The sequence below is a fragment of the Triticum aestivum genome, chromosome 1D (assembly GCF_018294505.1).
Source record: "Triticum aestivum cultivar Chinese Spring chromosome 1D, IWGSC CS RefSeq v2.1, whole genome shotgun sequence".
Taxonomy (NCBI): domain Eukaryota; kingdom Viridiplantae; phylum Streptophyta; class Magnoliopsida; order Poales; family Poaceae; genus Triticum; species Triticum aestivum.
In genome coordinates, this window is record NC_057796.1 from 141,181,871 (window position 1) to 141,197,244 (window position 15,374).

Here is a 15,374-nt window from a genome sequence, read left to right on the forward strand (position 1 = left end):
CAACAAAAACCTCCTTTCCGTTCACAGAATTACACTTGACAATCATGTCTTCATTGAATTTCATCCTTTTTTCTTCTTGATCAAGGATCTGGCCACGAGGAAAACTCTCTATCGAGGTAGATGCGTTCGTGGACTCTACCCACTTCTTCCGGAGTTTAGAAGACACAATAAACAAGCCTATGGTGTTGTCAAGCTTTCTTCAACACGGTGGCACGATCGTCTAGGACATGCTTCATTTTCTTTAGTTGAACGCTTGCTTAGGAAAAATAAGCTCCTGTTTGTTGGTGAGCATCATGTTGAAACTATTTGTGATTCATGCCAAAGAGCAAAAAGTCATCAATTGCCTTATCCTATTTCTACCAGTGTTTCTACTCAACCACTTCAGTTAATTTATTCGGATGTTTGGGGTCCTGCCCCTAGCTCAGTTGGTAGACACACATATTATGTTAGTTTCATTGATGACTATAGCAAGTTTTCTTGGATCTATCTTCTCAAGAAACGATCAGAAGTTTTTCAAAACTTCCAAGCACTTGTCGAACGAAAATTTGATCACAAAATTATTGCGGTACGGTCTGATTGGGGACGGGAATACGAAAAAAGTTGAATTCCTTCTTCCAAACTCTCGGCATATCCCATCATGTTTCATGTCCTCACGCACACCAACAAAACGGCTCTGCCGAACGTAAGCACCGTCACATAGTTGAGGTGGGTCTAGCTCTCCTAGCTGGTGCTTCCATGCCCCTCATGTTTTGGGATGAAGCTTTTCTCACCGCTGTGCACATCGTAAACATGCTTCCCAGCCGTGTCATCAACAACGAAGCCCCCATGGAAAAAGGCTGTGCGTGTTGGCCCAACCTTCGTCCATACAATAATCGAAAACTGATGTTTCGATCAAAACAGCGTGTGTTTCTGGGGTATAGTGCCCAACATAAGGGTGTCAAATGTCTTGATGTCTCCTCTGGACGTGTGTATATTTCACGTGACATTGTCTTTGACGGGACCAAGTTTCCGTTTGCTGATCTTCACCCCAATGCGGGTGCACTTCTCTGCAAAGAAGTTCTACCTCTTCCTCCTCATCTCACTGGTTTTGATCACGGGGGTGATAACTGTAATGATCAAGTGTTGACTGACCCTCTTAATACCACATATGAGCATGATGATGATGCAGGAGAAAGCACAGAAAAAAACAGCAGCCGAAACAATGAAGAAACGCGCTCCACAGCGCCATATTTCATGTGTCCAGGCAAGGGGAACAAATCCTCCTCGGGATCCGTCCATCCAGGTGCGCCAGCAGAATCGTCCTCGGGATCAGCGCGGCGAGACGCGGCAGGCAGGTCAGGCGGATCCACCTCAGATTCCGCGCCAGGCAAACCAGGCATGGGCCACCGCGCAGTGACAGCGACGTCGAGCCTGTCACGCGGCACCCTGTGGCTGGGGAACACACCTCCTCCGCCCCGCGCCGATCAGGCGATGAAAGGTGGCGCACCGCCACTGGACCTATGGTGGCACGGTTTCCGGCTCAGCCGGTCTGCTACAAACAACGCAACCTGCGCCACCCGGCAGCTGCAGGCCCGATCGGCGCGGGATCCCGTGCTGATACGTGGCCCACTCAATCCTGCGCCAATGATGCGGCCTGCAAGGCGGGATCTTCTGCGCTGGCTGCGGCGTCTGCGCCCTCCAACGCCATAGAAGATCCGGCTCAGGAGGACTTGGCGGCTGCTACTGGTTCAACTTCTGCCATAGGATCTTCTGTGGCAGAAACAGCAGCTACATCATCTCCGCGACGTACACGTCTACAAAAAGGGGTAATAAAACCTATTAACTACAAGCATGTTACAAAGTATGACATGGTATGTTCTACAGGTGAACCAGGTGAACCACACACCCTTGAGGAAGCCTTGGGTGATGAGAAGTGGAAAAAGGCCATGAATGAAGAATTTGTGGCACTACAGAAGAACAAAACATGGCATTTGGTTCCTCCACAGAAAGGTAAAAATCTCATCGACTGCAAGTGGGTCTTCAGAATTAAAAGAAAGTCAGATGGAACCATTGACCGTTACAAAGCTAGATTAGTTGCAAAGGGATTCAAACAACGGTGTGGCATAGACTACGAGGACACGTTTAGTCCTGTTGTAAAAGCTGCTACTATTCGTCTAGTTTTGTCTATTGCTGTTTTCAGGGGCTGGAGTCTCAGGCAACTAGATGTACAAAATTGCGTTTCTCCATGGTGTTCTGGAAGAGGAAGTGTACATGAAGCAACCTCCTGGGTTTGTGAACAAAAATGTTCCCTCTTATATATGCAAACTTGACAAATCACTATATGGGTTGAAGCAAGCTCCAAAGGCATGGTATTCACGTCTAAGTCACAAGATGCAAACACTTGGCTTTGTTCCTTCTAAGTCTGACACCTCACTGTTCATTTACAACAAGTATAACACATATATATTTGTACTTATATATGTTGATGATATCATTGTTACTAGCTCATCAGATGAGGCTATCACAGGACTTTTGAAAGATCTCAGTATAGAGTTTGCTCTCAAGGATCTTGGAGACTTGCACTATTTCCTAGGGATTGAGGTAAAGAAGCATGAGGATGGACTTCATCTCTCTCAGGAAAAGTACGCAACAGATTTGGTAAAAAAAGGCAGGTCTTCAAGGTTGTAAGCCCTCACCCACTCCTATGTCAAGTTCAGAAAAATTATCTCTCACAGAAGGACAACTTTTAGATCAAGATGATAGTACAAAGTACAGAAGTTTAGTAGGTGCACTCCAATATCTCACATTTACTAGACCTGATATCTCATTTGCTGTCAACAAAGTCTGTCAGTTTCTTCATGCACCCACTATAGTTCATTGGACTGCTGCAAAACGTATTGTTCGTTATGTTAAGAATGCTGCAAACATTGGTTTGAATTTCAGCAAGTCATCATCTACACTTGTCAGTGCTTTTTCAGACTCTGACTGGGTAGGTTGTCTGGATGATAGAAGGTCTACTGATGGCTTTGCAATCTTTTTTGGACCAAACTTAATATCATGGTGTGCAAGAAAACAAGCCACAGTTTCCAGGTCTAGCACAGAGGCAGAGTATAAGGCACTAGCAAATGCCACAGCTGAGATTATTTGGGTACGATCCATGTTGAAGGAACTTGGTGTCAAAAGTACTCAAGCTCCATGCTTGTGGTGTGATAACTTGGGTGCTACATATTTATCTGCTAATCCAGTCTTTCATGCCAGGACAAAGCATATTGAGATAGATTTCCACTTTGTGAGAGAAAGGGTTGCCAAGAAGCAACTTGATATTCGGTTTGTGCATTCTAGAGATCAAATTGCAGATGGATTCACAAAACCATTACCTACAAGAAGCTTTGAAGACTTCAAACATAATCTCAACTTGATGAAGTTGTGATTAAGGGAGGGTGTTAAACATCATGTCACGTAACATGTGTACACTGAAGGAGGAGACCGAAGGAGGAGTCCTGCGTGCGTTCCAGGAGGTAGAGATAAGCTAGGTAGTTAGTTGAAATATATCTTCTGTAACCTACCTTATCTCTTTATCTCTTCTTCTCCAAGTCTCCTGTAATATCTCAACTATCGTTGTATGCGCTTCAGGGATCATGCGCCCCTGCCTATAATATGCAGCACGTCCCCTCGCACCGAGGTTAAGAAGTTTCTGCTCTCGCACAGGGCTTATATGCTTAAATATGAAGTCATTCCTTGTGTTCCATAGAGCCCAAGTCACAAGAATGATAATTTCCAAATAGAAAGGCAAGTTGATTAGTCGCTTCACTCGATCAATCTTGTCCTGTAGACCTAATCCATTGGATGTCCAAGAAGGACATATGTAGTTCCAGCATATCTTTGCGAATAGATAGTGAAAGAAAAGATGATCTCTTGTTTCAAGAGTCTTCATGCTACAAAGAACACACATATAGTCCTGTATAAAGAAATTTTTGCGCAGCAAGAGAGCTCTAGTATTTAACCTGTTGTTCGCTAGAAGCCAAAAAGAAGATCTTATGTTTTAGTTGGCAGCATGTCTTCCATAGCCATCTTACCACTGGGATCACTGGTGTCATAGGAATTAAGATGTTGTAGACCTTGGAAACCTTATAGGAAGCCGAGCCCGTAGTTATTTGCCAACAATCATCATCAGGCATAAGTTGAAGGTCCATAATAAAATTTCCCAATTCTTGAAACTGAGCATATGCCTCCTCTGATAGAGGCAGGTGGAAAAGGGCAGTGAGATCCTCAGATTTGAATAGTTCAGCAATCGAGATGTTTTCATTGTCAACAAAGGAGTGAAGATGTGGCCATCTTTGAGCTTTAGCAATCCCATCCCAAGTGTCAGGCCAGAAGCTTAAGGTTTGGCCATTGTGCAGAATGACAGATGCATGCTCTTTATATATTGGAAAGAGTTTCATGCAGTATCTCCACCAAAAGGAGCAATTGGCCATACAGGTTGAAGTAAAACCATTTTTATAAAAAACTTCCCACACAAGGTGCACCCATGGAATATCCAAGTGATTAATAAATTTGTGCACCATCTTAAGCAAAAGACTGGTGTTTTGAGTTGATAAATTCAGAATTCCCAGACCACCTCTATCCTTTGGCCTGCAAATTAAGTCCCAAGCTGCGAGAGGAAGGTTTTTCTTTTCCAGGTCCTTCCCTCTCCAAAATATATGTCTCCTATACTTGTCAATTTGCTCAATGACCCCTTTGTATAGAAGCAGACAGCTCATAATGGAAGTGGGTAAGGATGAGAAAACAACATTAACCACGAGGAGTCTCCCATCATAACTAAGGTACTGAGAATAGGAATTTAGTCTCTTTTGATTTCTGGCAATGATGTACATAAAGAATTCCATTCGAGGTTTGGTAAAGCTGAGAGGAGTGCCATATATGTAAAGGGGGATGTACCAACAGAACATCCCAAAATCGAGGAGAGCTGTTGCATTGTGTCATCAGGCACATTAATAGAGAAAATGTTGGATTTCCAGTAATTTACCTTTACACCAAAGGCTTGAGAAAAAAGGTTCACTAAAGATTGTAATTTGCTAGTTATTGAGGACATGCTGGCATGATGATCAAAGTATCATTAACATATTGGAAAATCTGGGCATGATGCAAACTATAGAGGGGATTGGATGGTTCCTTTGTGCATTGCGTCATTGGGAATAGTTTGCAAAAAATCTACAGCAAGCACAAAGAGCAAGGCAGAAAGGGGATCCCCTTGCCTTACACCTCTTCCGCACTTGGAAGAGTTCCCAGGTATGCCATTTAATAGTACAACTGATGTGGCCGTGTTTAAAATTTGCTGAATCTAGCACTATTGCGGGATGGGCCAAACGTGACACTACGATCAGAGACCCTTCGAAGAAACTGTGTGCGATGCCATAATCGCAAACGGTGGTGTAAAAAAACCGTCAAAAAAGGTGCAAAACGTTTGCAATGACAGATGCATCAAACACGGTTCAGGATTTAGTTGCATGTGCGATGCAGGGCATACGGTTCAGCTCAATTAACTGTTTGGGATGAGGAGGCACAAAAGAAACGGGTAGCCAGATGAAGGCGTGTGCGATATACAACATACGGTTCACTCGGATGAACTGTGTGTGATTAGGCAACACAATGGAAACGGTTCAACTGAACAAGATGTGTGTCATACGCAGCAAACGGGTCCGTAATCTGAAATGTGTGCGAAGACCAATAATAACACAGACGATTGCTGCTAATAAGCCGTGTGAATTGCTCTGTCTACAGTAGAATAACATGTATATATATAACTGAAATAAACATCCAATTACGTAAGTGACTATACAGATCATTCACACACACCTCAATAAACAATTGCATGCATTCTAAAGTAGGAGAAACAATCGTCTAGTCATCTACTTCTTGTGACGCTCCCGCCACTGCTATGTGGCTCGATCCCTCGTCTTTGTCAGGAAGAAGATAGTTCCTCATGTCAACGATCCTCCTGTACATCTCGTAGCTTGTGTACGCGTCCATGGCCGCATACTTGACATGTTGTTCATCCAGTCTCTTATGCCACACACTGTGCCAGGCGTTCTTGTCCTTATTGCTCTCTTCCTTCATCTTCGCGAGGCAAAGTCAACCAGGGAGTTCAGTTTGTTTTTGTCGCTGCCCTAGACCTTGTAGTGGTGCTCGATGTTGACAAGATTCGGGCATTTCAAGTCCGAAACCTTGAGTGCTTTTAGATCGTTGGTGGTGTCCACCGTAGCGAAACTATAGTCGGAGCTCTTGATAAACCTGGAGGAACGCTCGCAAGGCCTTTGGCGACATGCATTCGTATTTTATTAGTTAAATCATACTTATAAACCAGGACGGTGGTATAGTAGGTAATTAAATCGCAAATGTTTTTTTATTAACCGTATGTGTACGTGGCCTTTCGTCCTCCTCTCGCACGTCTTGTCACCCCGCTGCCGCAGACGGCTTACAGCGCAAGCTTGTGTAGCGCGCGGGGGCGTTCTTTTTGCCAAATGGTGGCGCCAATGAATCGTCGGTGAGCCCATTCCCGCGCAACCTCGCAGGTTCCCGCGCAAGCTTCCCGCCCGACTCGGTGAAATCCCCCAAATTACCAATGCTTACGGCCTGCTATAAAACCCTCACGACCGGCGAGTCCTGCGTCGCATTTTCCCCTCCATCCCTGTAGCTTATCTCGTCTGCTTCTCCCACAATCGCCAATGGCACTGGTCCCTCGTCATCGCTCAGCCACTCCGCCATCATTAGAGGACAGATCCAGCTGGGAGGCTACACCGCAGCGGCGGTGCAGTCCCCGACATAGTGTAGTGTGTGTGGCATCCCTGTTGGGTGTGCGCGGAACACCCACCACACGCTCCGCCGCCGGTGCCCATAGGCAGCTGTTGTCGGTCGCCGTTGCCGCCACACCACCGTCGAAAGCCAGGGCCATCGCCCACTCCGCCGCCGCGGCCCGAAGGCGGGAGGTGGCCGTCGTGGCCGCCACCCCACTGCCGGCCACTGTGGCCATCACCCGCTCCGCCACCGCAGCCCGAAGGCGGGAGGTGGTGGTCGTGGCCGCCACCCCGTCGTCGGCCGCCGTGGTCGCCAGCCCACCGTCGACTGCCGGGGTCATCACCCGCTCCTCCACCGCCGCCCGAAGGCGGGAGGCGGAGGTGGATGCACGCACGTGCGTCAGCGACCTTGCGCGCTACACCGAGTTCCTGCGGGAGGAGGAGGAGCGCCTCGTCGAGCACGCAAAGAGCCTTACCGCCGCCGTGGACGCGGCACACGCCGCTTCAGAGGCGAGGAATCAGGAGATCTACGAGGAGAACCACCGCTTCAAGAGGGGTCATCTGGAGCGGCAGAGGGCGTTCGAGGTGAGCGTCGCTGAAGTTGCATTAGCGGCAGGCACCGCATTGCGGTTGCCCAGCTCGTCAGTAGGCTCCTCCTCCTCCGCCTCTTACTGAGCGTGCTCGGCAGAGGAGAGGCAGCCGGAAGTAGTACAAAGCCCCTCCGCAGTAGTAGTAGTATTTAGGGGCTATTTTGTTCTGTTCATCTGACTATAGATGTGGTGGAACTGTACAACGTACTTAAAATTAGCTAGTATATATAGTTGAACTGGCTATTTCAGTACGTGGTTGGCAACAATTGGGGAAAAGTTTGGTCAGTTCAGCTGTCGAGTTGAACTATTTGTATAAATTAAGAACGACTGCTTAATCTATGAATGAAATCTATGCTTAATCTATGAATGAAATCTATGTTACAAGGATTGACAAATCTTACCAAATTGTTTGTACGTGGTTGCACACGGGTCATCCAAAACAACCGTTTGCGTTGAAGGGATGCACAAATCCTGTGCTGCTCTCACTTTGCATACGGGTGTTCTATCTAAAACGTTTGCGATCAAGAGCTGCAGAAATCCTGCTCGGCTCTCGCACGCCTCCCTTTTAGTCAAGGTCAAGCAGCTGTCAGCACGGCACCTCCTATAGCCATTAAAACCAAGACACGTGGCGTCACGTGAATGGTTAACAGAATTTTTGATTTACTAGAATTTAAAAACCAGGCATCTCAATATTTTGCCGGCAATCAACGGTGCCCTAGTGTTTGAAATTCATTCCCATTTCTTGCATGGGTCCTAAGCATGCACCCAAGGACACATATTTGATTTTTCGACCAATTTATATGCACTGGAGCATGTGCATGTAGTTCAAATTTGAATTATGCACATAAATGCATTGAAAACTCAGTTAATGCATAAAAATGTCCAAACGAACCCCGAAAATCACAAAAATTCACACAACACTCATGTTGTTCTATGTTGACACGAGAAAAAATTTGAAAGCAATAAGAGGCAATGGATATCGTTCCGTCCCCAAAGGTGGGACCTTCCCTACCGAAAACCATCATGCTTGTTGTGAGAAGCTTCGGTTTGTGAGAAGCATATACCCAAACCTGCCCCAAATGGGACAAAATTTGTACCACGGCATGTTGATGCCGCTCCATGATAGCATGCCAAATTTCATGAATTTCAGACGAGTTTTGGATTTACTAGAATTTAAAAACCAGACATCTCAATGTTTTGCCGGCAATCAAAGGTGCCCCGGTGTTTGAAATTCATTCCCATTTCTTGCATGGGACCTAAGCATGCACCCAAGGACACAGATTTTATTTTTCGACCAATTTATATGCAATGGAGCATGTGCATGTAGTTCAAAATTGAATTATGCACATAAATGCATTGAAAACTCAGTTGATGCATAAAAATGTCCAAACGAACCCCGAAAAATCACAAAAATTCACACAACACTCCTGTTGTTCTATGTTGACACGAGAAAAAAAATTGAAAGCAATAAGAGGCAATGGATATCGTTTTGTCCCCAAAGGTGGGACGTTCCCTACCGAAAACCATCATGCTTGTTGTGAGAAGCTCCGGTTTGTGAGAAGCATATACCCAAACCTGCCCCAAATGGGACAAAATTTGTACCACGGCATGTTGATGCCGCTCCATGATAGCATGCCAAGTTTCATGAATTTCAGATGAGTTTTTGATTTACTAGAATTTTAAAACCAGGCATCTCAATGTTTTGTCGACAATCAACGGTGCCCTGGTGTTTGAAATTCATTCCCACAGAATGCACCCAAGGACACAGATTTGATTTTTCAACCAATATATATGCACTGGAGCATGTGCATGCACTTCAAATTTGAATTATGCACATAAATGCATTGAAAACTCAGTTAATGCATAAAAATGTCCAAACGAACCCCGAAAAATGACAAAAAATCGCACAACACTCCTGTTGTTCTATGTTGACACGAGAAAAAAAATTGAAAGCAATAAAAGGCAATGGATATCGTTTCGTCCCCAAAGGTGGGACGTTCCCTACCGAAAACCATCATGCTTATTGTGAGAAGCTCCGGTTTGTGAGAAGCATATACACAAACCTGCCCCAAATGGGACAAAATTTGTACCACGGCATGTTCATGCCGCTCCATGATAGCATGCCAAGTTTCATGAATTTCAGACGAGTTTTTGATTTACTAGAATTTAAAAACCAGGCATCTTAATGTTTTGCCGGCAATCAACGGTGCCGTGGTGTTTGAAATTCATTCTCATTTCTTGCTTGGGACCTAAGCATGCACCCAAAAACACAGATTTGAATTTTCGACCAATTTATATGCAGTGGAGCATGTGCGTGTAGCTCAAATTTGAATTATGCACATAAATGCATTGAAAACTCAGTTAATGCATAAAAATGTCCAAACGAACCCCGAAAAATCACTAAAATTCGCACAACACTCCTGTTGTTCTATGTTGACACGAGAAAAAAAATTGAAAGCAATAAGAGGCAATGGATATCGTTTCGTCCCCGAAGGTGGGACGTTCCCTACCGAAAACCATCATGCTTGTTGTGAGAAGCTCCGGTTTGTGAGAATCATATACCCAAACCTGCACCAAATGGGAAAAAACTTGTACCATGGCATGTTGATGCCGCTCATGATAGCATGACAAGTTTCATGAATTTCAGACGAGTTTTTGATTTACTAGAATTTAAAAACCAGGCATCTCAATGTTTTGCCGGGAATCAACGGTGCCCTGGTGTTTGAAATACATTCCCATTTCTTGCACGGGACCTAAGCATGCACCCAAGGACACATATTTGATTTTTCGACCAATTTATATGCATTGGAGCATGTGAATGTAGTTCAAATTTGAATTATGCACATAAATGCATTGAAAACTCAGTTCATGCATAAAAATGTCCAAACGAACCCCGAAAAATCACAAAAATTCACACAACACTCCTGTTGTTCTATGTTGACACAAGAAAAAATTTGAAAGCAATAAGAGGCAATGGATATCGTTTCGTCCCCAAAGGTGGGACGTTCCCTACCGAAAACTATCATGCTTGTTTGTGAGAAGCTCCGGTTTGTGAGAAGCATATACCCAAACCTGCCCCAAATGGGACAAAATTTGTACCACGGCATGTTGATGCCGCTCCATGATAGCATGCCAGGTTTCATGAATTTCAGACGAGTTTTTGATTTACTAGAATTTAAAAACCAGGCATCTCAATGTTTTGTCGGGAATCAACGATGCCCTGGTGTTTGAAATACATTCCCATTTCTTGCATGGGACCTAAGCATGCACCCAAGGACACATATTTGATTTTTCGACCAATTTATATGCATTGGAGCATGTGCATGTAGTTCAAATTTGAATTATGCACATAAATGCATTGAAAACTCAGTTAATGCATAAAAATGTCCAAACGAACCCCGAAAAATCACAAAAATTCACACAACACTCCTGTTGTTCTATGTTGACACAAAAAAAAATTTGAAAGCAATAAGAGGCAATGGATATCGTTTCGTCCCCAAAGGTGGGACGTTCCCTATCGAAAACCATCATGCTTGTTGTGAGAAGCTCCGGTTTGTGAGAAGCATATACCCAAACCTGCCCCAAATGGGACAAAAATTTTACCACGGCATGTTGATGCCGCTCCATGATAGCATGCCAGGTTTCATGAATTTCAGACAAGTTTTTGATTTACTAGAATTTAAAAACCAGGCATCTCAATGTTTTGTCGGCAATCAACGGTGCCCTGGTGTTTGAAATTCATTCCCATTTCTTGCATGGGACCTAAGCATGCACCCAAGGACACAGATTTGATTTTCCGACCAATTTATATGCACTGGAGCACGTGCATGTAGTTCAAATTTGAATTGTTCACCTGAAATGGCTAGAAATCCAATTTAATGTATTAAATGTTCAAACGAACCCTGAATAATTCCAATTCTTTTACGACACACATATAGTTGCATGTTCACTCCAGATAAAAGGTCTAGCAATTCAAACACCGTCCATTGCCGCTGTGACCCCATTATGTAATTCAAATCAAGATGAAAAATCAAGTAGATCGCACATAGTTTATTATCAGCAACCGTGTGAGATGCAGCATAAAATATCCTGGAGCACTGTCGGTGTATAGTACCCCTATGGCTTACGCAAGAAGGTGCGTCGGCTACAGTCTACAGCCGGCGTCTCAAGCACACTAGCTCGCTCCCCAAATATCATTTCACTGTTCAATCGTCGCCGGTGAAAGATGGGCACGTGGACCCGCATCGTGAGGGCAACTTCGGTGGCCCACTCCGGCGAGAGCGCGGCCGCAGCCGCCATGTGCGTGCTAACAAGGTGCATGAGCGCAGCCACAGTCTGCGACCAGGCGGCAAAGGCAGCCCAAACGGCCGCTGTTGCTTCTCAGGTGGCGGCAGCAACATCTACCTCGGGAATAGCAACTTGCGAGAGCGGCACAGCAGCTGTCCGTTCCGCAGCGGCGGCCTTAGCCCTGATGGAGGCCGCCCATGCCCAGCTCCTGGCGGTCACCGCACAAATCGAACGAAGCTTCTCCGACAATGGTCGGCAACCCACAGCCGAAGAGCTGGCAATCGTCGAGAGCGTTCGAGCAGCCGTCCGTTCCTCCGCCGCATACCTTGCGACGACAGAGCCCGTCCAAGCCCAGATCGCGTCCGCCCACGCCCAGCTCGTGGTGGCCTTTTCCAAAGTGATGGCGGACGTGGATGGTGAGATGCTTGCCGAGTATGGTGCGATGGATGCCATGGAGCCCCTTCCCCAGGAGACCGTCGGGCGCGAGCTGGACATGGAGGCGGCGGCGGAGATCGACGAGCACCAGCCGTAGTAGTACTCTTTGTTTTGTTTAATTATGAGCGTCGGTCTTTAATTTGTCAGAGTAATGTTTAGGTCAGCTAGCTCTGTTTAATTGCTGAACTTGCTCGATTAAAAAGTGTGGGTGTGCTGTAGTCTCCTTTGTGTACCCAAATTATGCAATGACGTGGATGACCACTATAACCATGGAAATTCGAACCAAAACTTTTGATGTTCAAACTCATCACACGCGGGTTAAGCTATCTGAATCGTTTGTGATGTCCACATATCGTACACAGTTCTGAATAAGGGACCGTGTCTGATGACACTTTGCGTGCCAGTTTTTTTGCTGAAGCGATTCCAAATTTTTGGCTTCCGTGAAAATATCTAACTCCCCGCCCCCTCCCCCCTACCAAAAGCCACATTTCCCCTCTTTCCGCCTTCCAATTTGAAACCTTCACTCCTTGCTTGCAGCGCCGCCTCCTCGTCGGCGACCCCCCTTCACGCTGCTCGGCCTCCTCTATCCAGGCAGGTAATACACACCGACCCCCATCGTCCTCCTCCTTCCACATCCACATGCCCCGACCGCCGGCGCGAGCGCGACACGTTTCACCCAAATCACCGACCCCTCCACCAAATAAGCGCCGGCCTAAGCCATGGTGCAAGCAGTATAGCCAGGACCTCAAGGAGCATTTGGCAGCGGAGAAGCAAATCACGGCCGCACGCGCGTTATGAGGTCGCGATGGCTGCCATTCGCGTCGACCCCCAGATCTTGAAGGAGCACCTTGCCATTTGCTAGCTACGCCGGTTAAGCATGCTCGGTTTACGCGTTGCGTGTGCTGCTCCTGCCTTTCCTTCACAAATTCTAGTGAATTGTGCTATCTAATTTTACCATGCAATCTGTTGCTCTAGTGTATGTGTTCTATATGTCGTGCAGTGTGGTGCTCACATATTAACTGTTTTGTTAATTAGTTGTCGTCTTCAGTTAACTGTGTGGTTCAATTCTGCAAATGTGATATTCAATTCTTCAGGCTACAATTTTGTATTGTCTTCCGTGTGAGAAATAAATCGAATTTATCTTTACAAAATTGTGGGTGCATTCTGTTATTGTATGCCATGTGAGGAATAAATTGAGTTTGGCTATAGTAAATACATGAGAAACAAATACAATTGCTACAATTGGCCGTAGTTAACTATTTGGTTAACTGTCTGATCTTCTATTAGGAGTATGTTATATTGTGCAATGTGGTGCTCAGTTAATGTTTGGTTCATTTGTTGTGGTGTTTAGTTAACTGCTTAGTTCAATTCTGCAATGCAATGTCCAATTGTCGTGGGTAGAATTTTGTAATGTTGTGCATGTGAGGAATAAATCGAATTTGGCTGCACTTAATACATGAGAAACATATACAAGTGCTATATTTCCTAGTTCTTAATCATGCTTGGTTTGGGTAAATGGCTTTTCCGTGTGGCTTGAATTAATCTGATAATCTGCAATGTGCTTATTTTTCATAAACATATTTTACTGATAGCATGTGAACCCTTACTTAACCTGATGACTAATTACCTTATATGTGTTGCAGGGAAATAATGGGAAGCACTGAGGTTTACAATCGAGGTTAGCACGTGCATGGTCTGTTCTCTAATAGCACATTATTGTGCAATTGCAGGAACCATTCTTGCAAACTTCAGCTTCGAAGCTGGAGTGCTTTAGCCCTTTTTTAAGCAAGAATCACCGTCTTGAGAGCCTTGCGCGCTCAAGAACAAGCAAGGGATGAGCGCTTTGTTGCTAAAGCGGATACGTTTTCTTGCTCTTGAAAGCGAAGCACGAGTCGTTACATAAAAATAGTAAAAAAACAAGTAACTTAACTCAGCTGGTGAGGAAGAGGGCGAGAGCAAACCTTCACTAGCTTGTTTCCTTAGGCTAATTTCGGTATCAAGAGATAATATTTTGGTTTTTAACAATTTGGTCTTGCACATGTAGGTCCTGGTGTCAGAGGTTTTGACCCACTGTTCGGCCCTTTTTGCATATGGGGAAATGAGTTGTCCATGAATATCAATCAAATCAAGAAACTCAGAAATATTGTCAGGATAGAGAAATTAGAGACAAAAAACAACAAGATCTTTGTCTGCACAATGAAGAAGACATCAGTTCACTACAAGATGGTACTAACTATTATACCTTGCCTTTTTTATTCCTTTGCCCCATTTCCAATATAGAGAAGATATTTATGCACATCCTTGTTTTCAGGCCTTTCCAAAGCAGTTCAATATTGATTACCCTCTCAAACCACCTCTATGGTCAGGAGGCGAGGAAGGTTTTCATACAACACCCACGGTTCAATATTGAAGTGTTCCTGAAGAGGACGAAGGACGGATGGTCAATCATCCACAGGCACTGGCCTAAAGTTGCAAAGACCTTCAACATGAATGAAGGCTCAATATTCGCCTTCCGCTTCAGCAGTTTTCCAGATGAGATGCATCTGTCTATATACCATCTATGATGCTAATTTCGAAAGGTTCTACATGTTGCATGTGGAACTTGCTGCCGGTGCAGTTGTGTAATGGGGTAGCTGAGTGCTGAAGCTATATCATGTTGTACTCTGATGTATTTCAATTATGAAATTCTGCTTCCTTAATATGGAAATGAAATATATTGTGTGCTTAATATGAAATGTCAATTAGATTAATAAATGGATTATGAATAATCGGATAATTAGCCTGGTAATGGTGAATTTGCCTGCTAATTGGGTTTTGCTATTGCAAACGGTTGTTGAAATAATACCGTGGGCGATGACCTCAGACAACGCACACAGTTTCTAGGAATAAACCGTGTTGGATCAATGAACAATCACACACGACTTTCTCTTGAAAACTGTTTGCGTTAGGCCACCTTGCGCAAACGTTTACCACATAAAAACTGTGTGTGATGGACGGCCTTTGCCACACAGTTTCTTCTATGGACCATGTGTGATACATTCAATAACGCAAACGATTTAACGGGAAAAATTATGTGTGATGTACCTGTGAACGGAAACATTTTCCTTGGAGCGACTGTGTGGGATGTGCATACGAACGGAAACGTTTAGCGGGGACTGACTGTGTGGGATGTACTTGCGACTGGAAACAATTTCGTCGTATAATTGTATTTTTTTAGCTCTACTGTATGTATTTCTGTATTTGAGCGCTCGCCGGTCGCACACGACCTCATTTTGCCGAACGTGTGTGC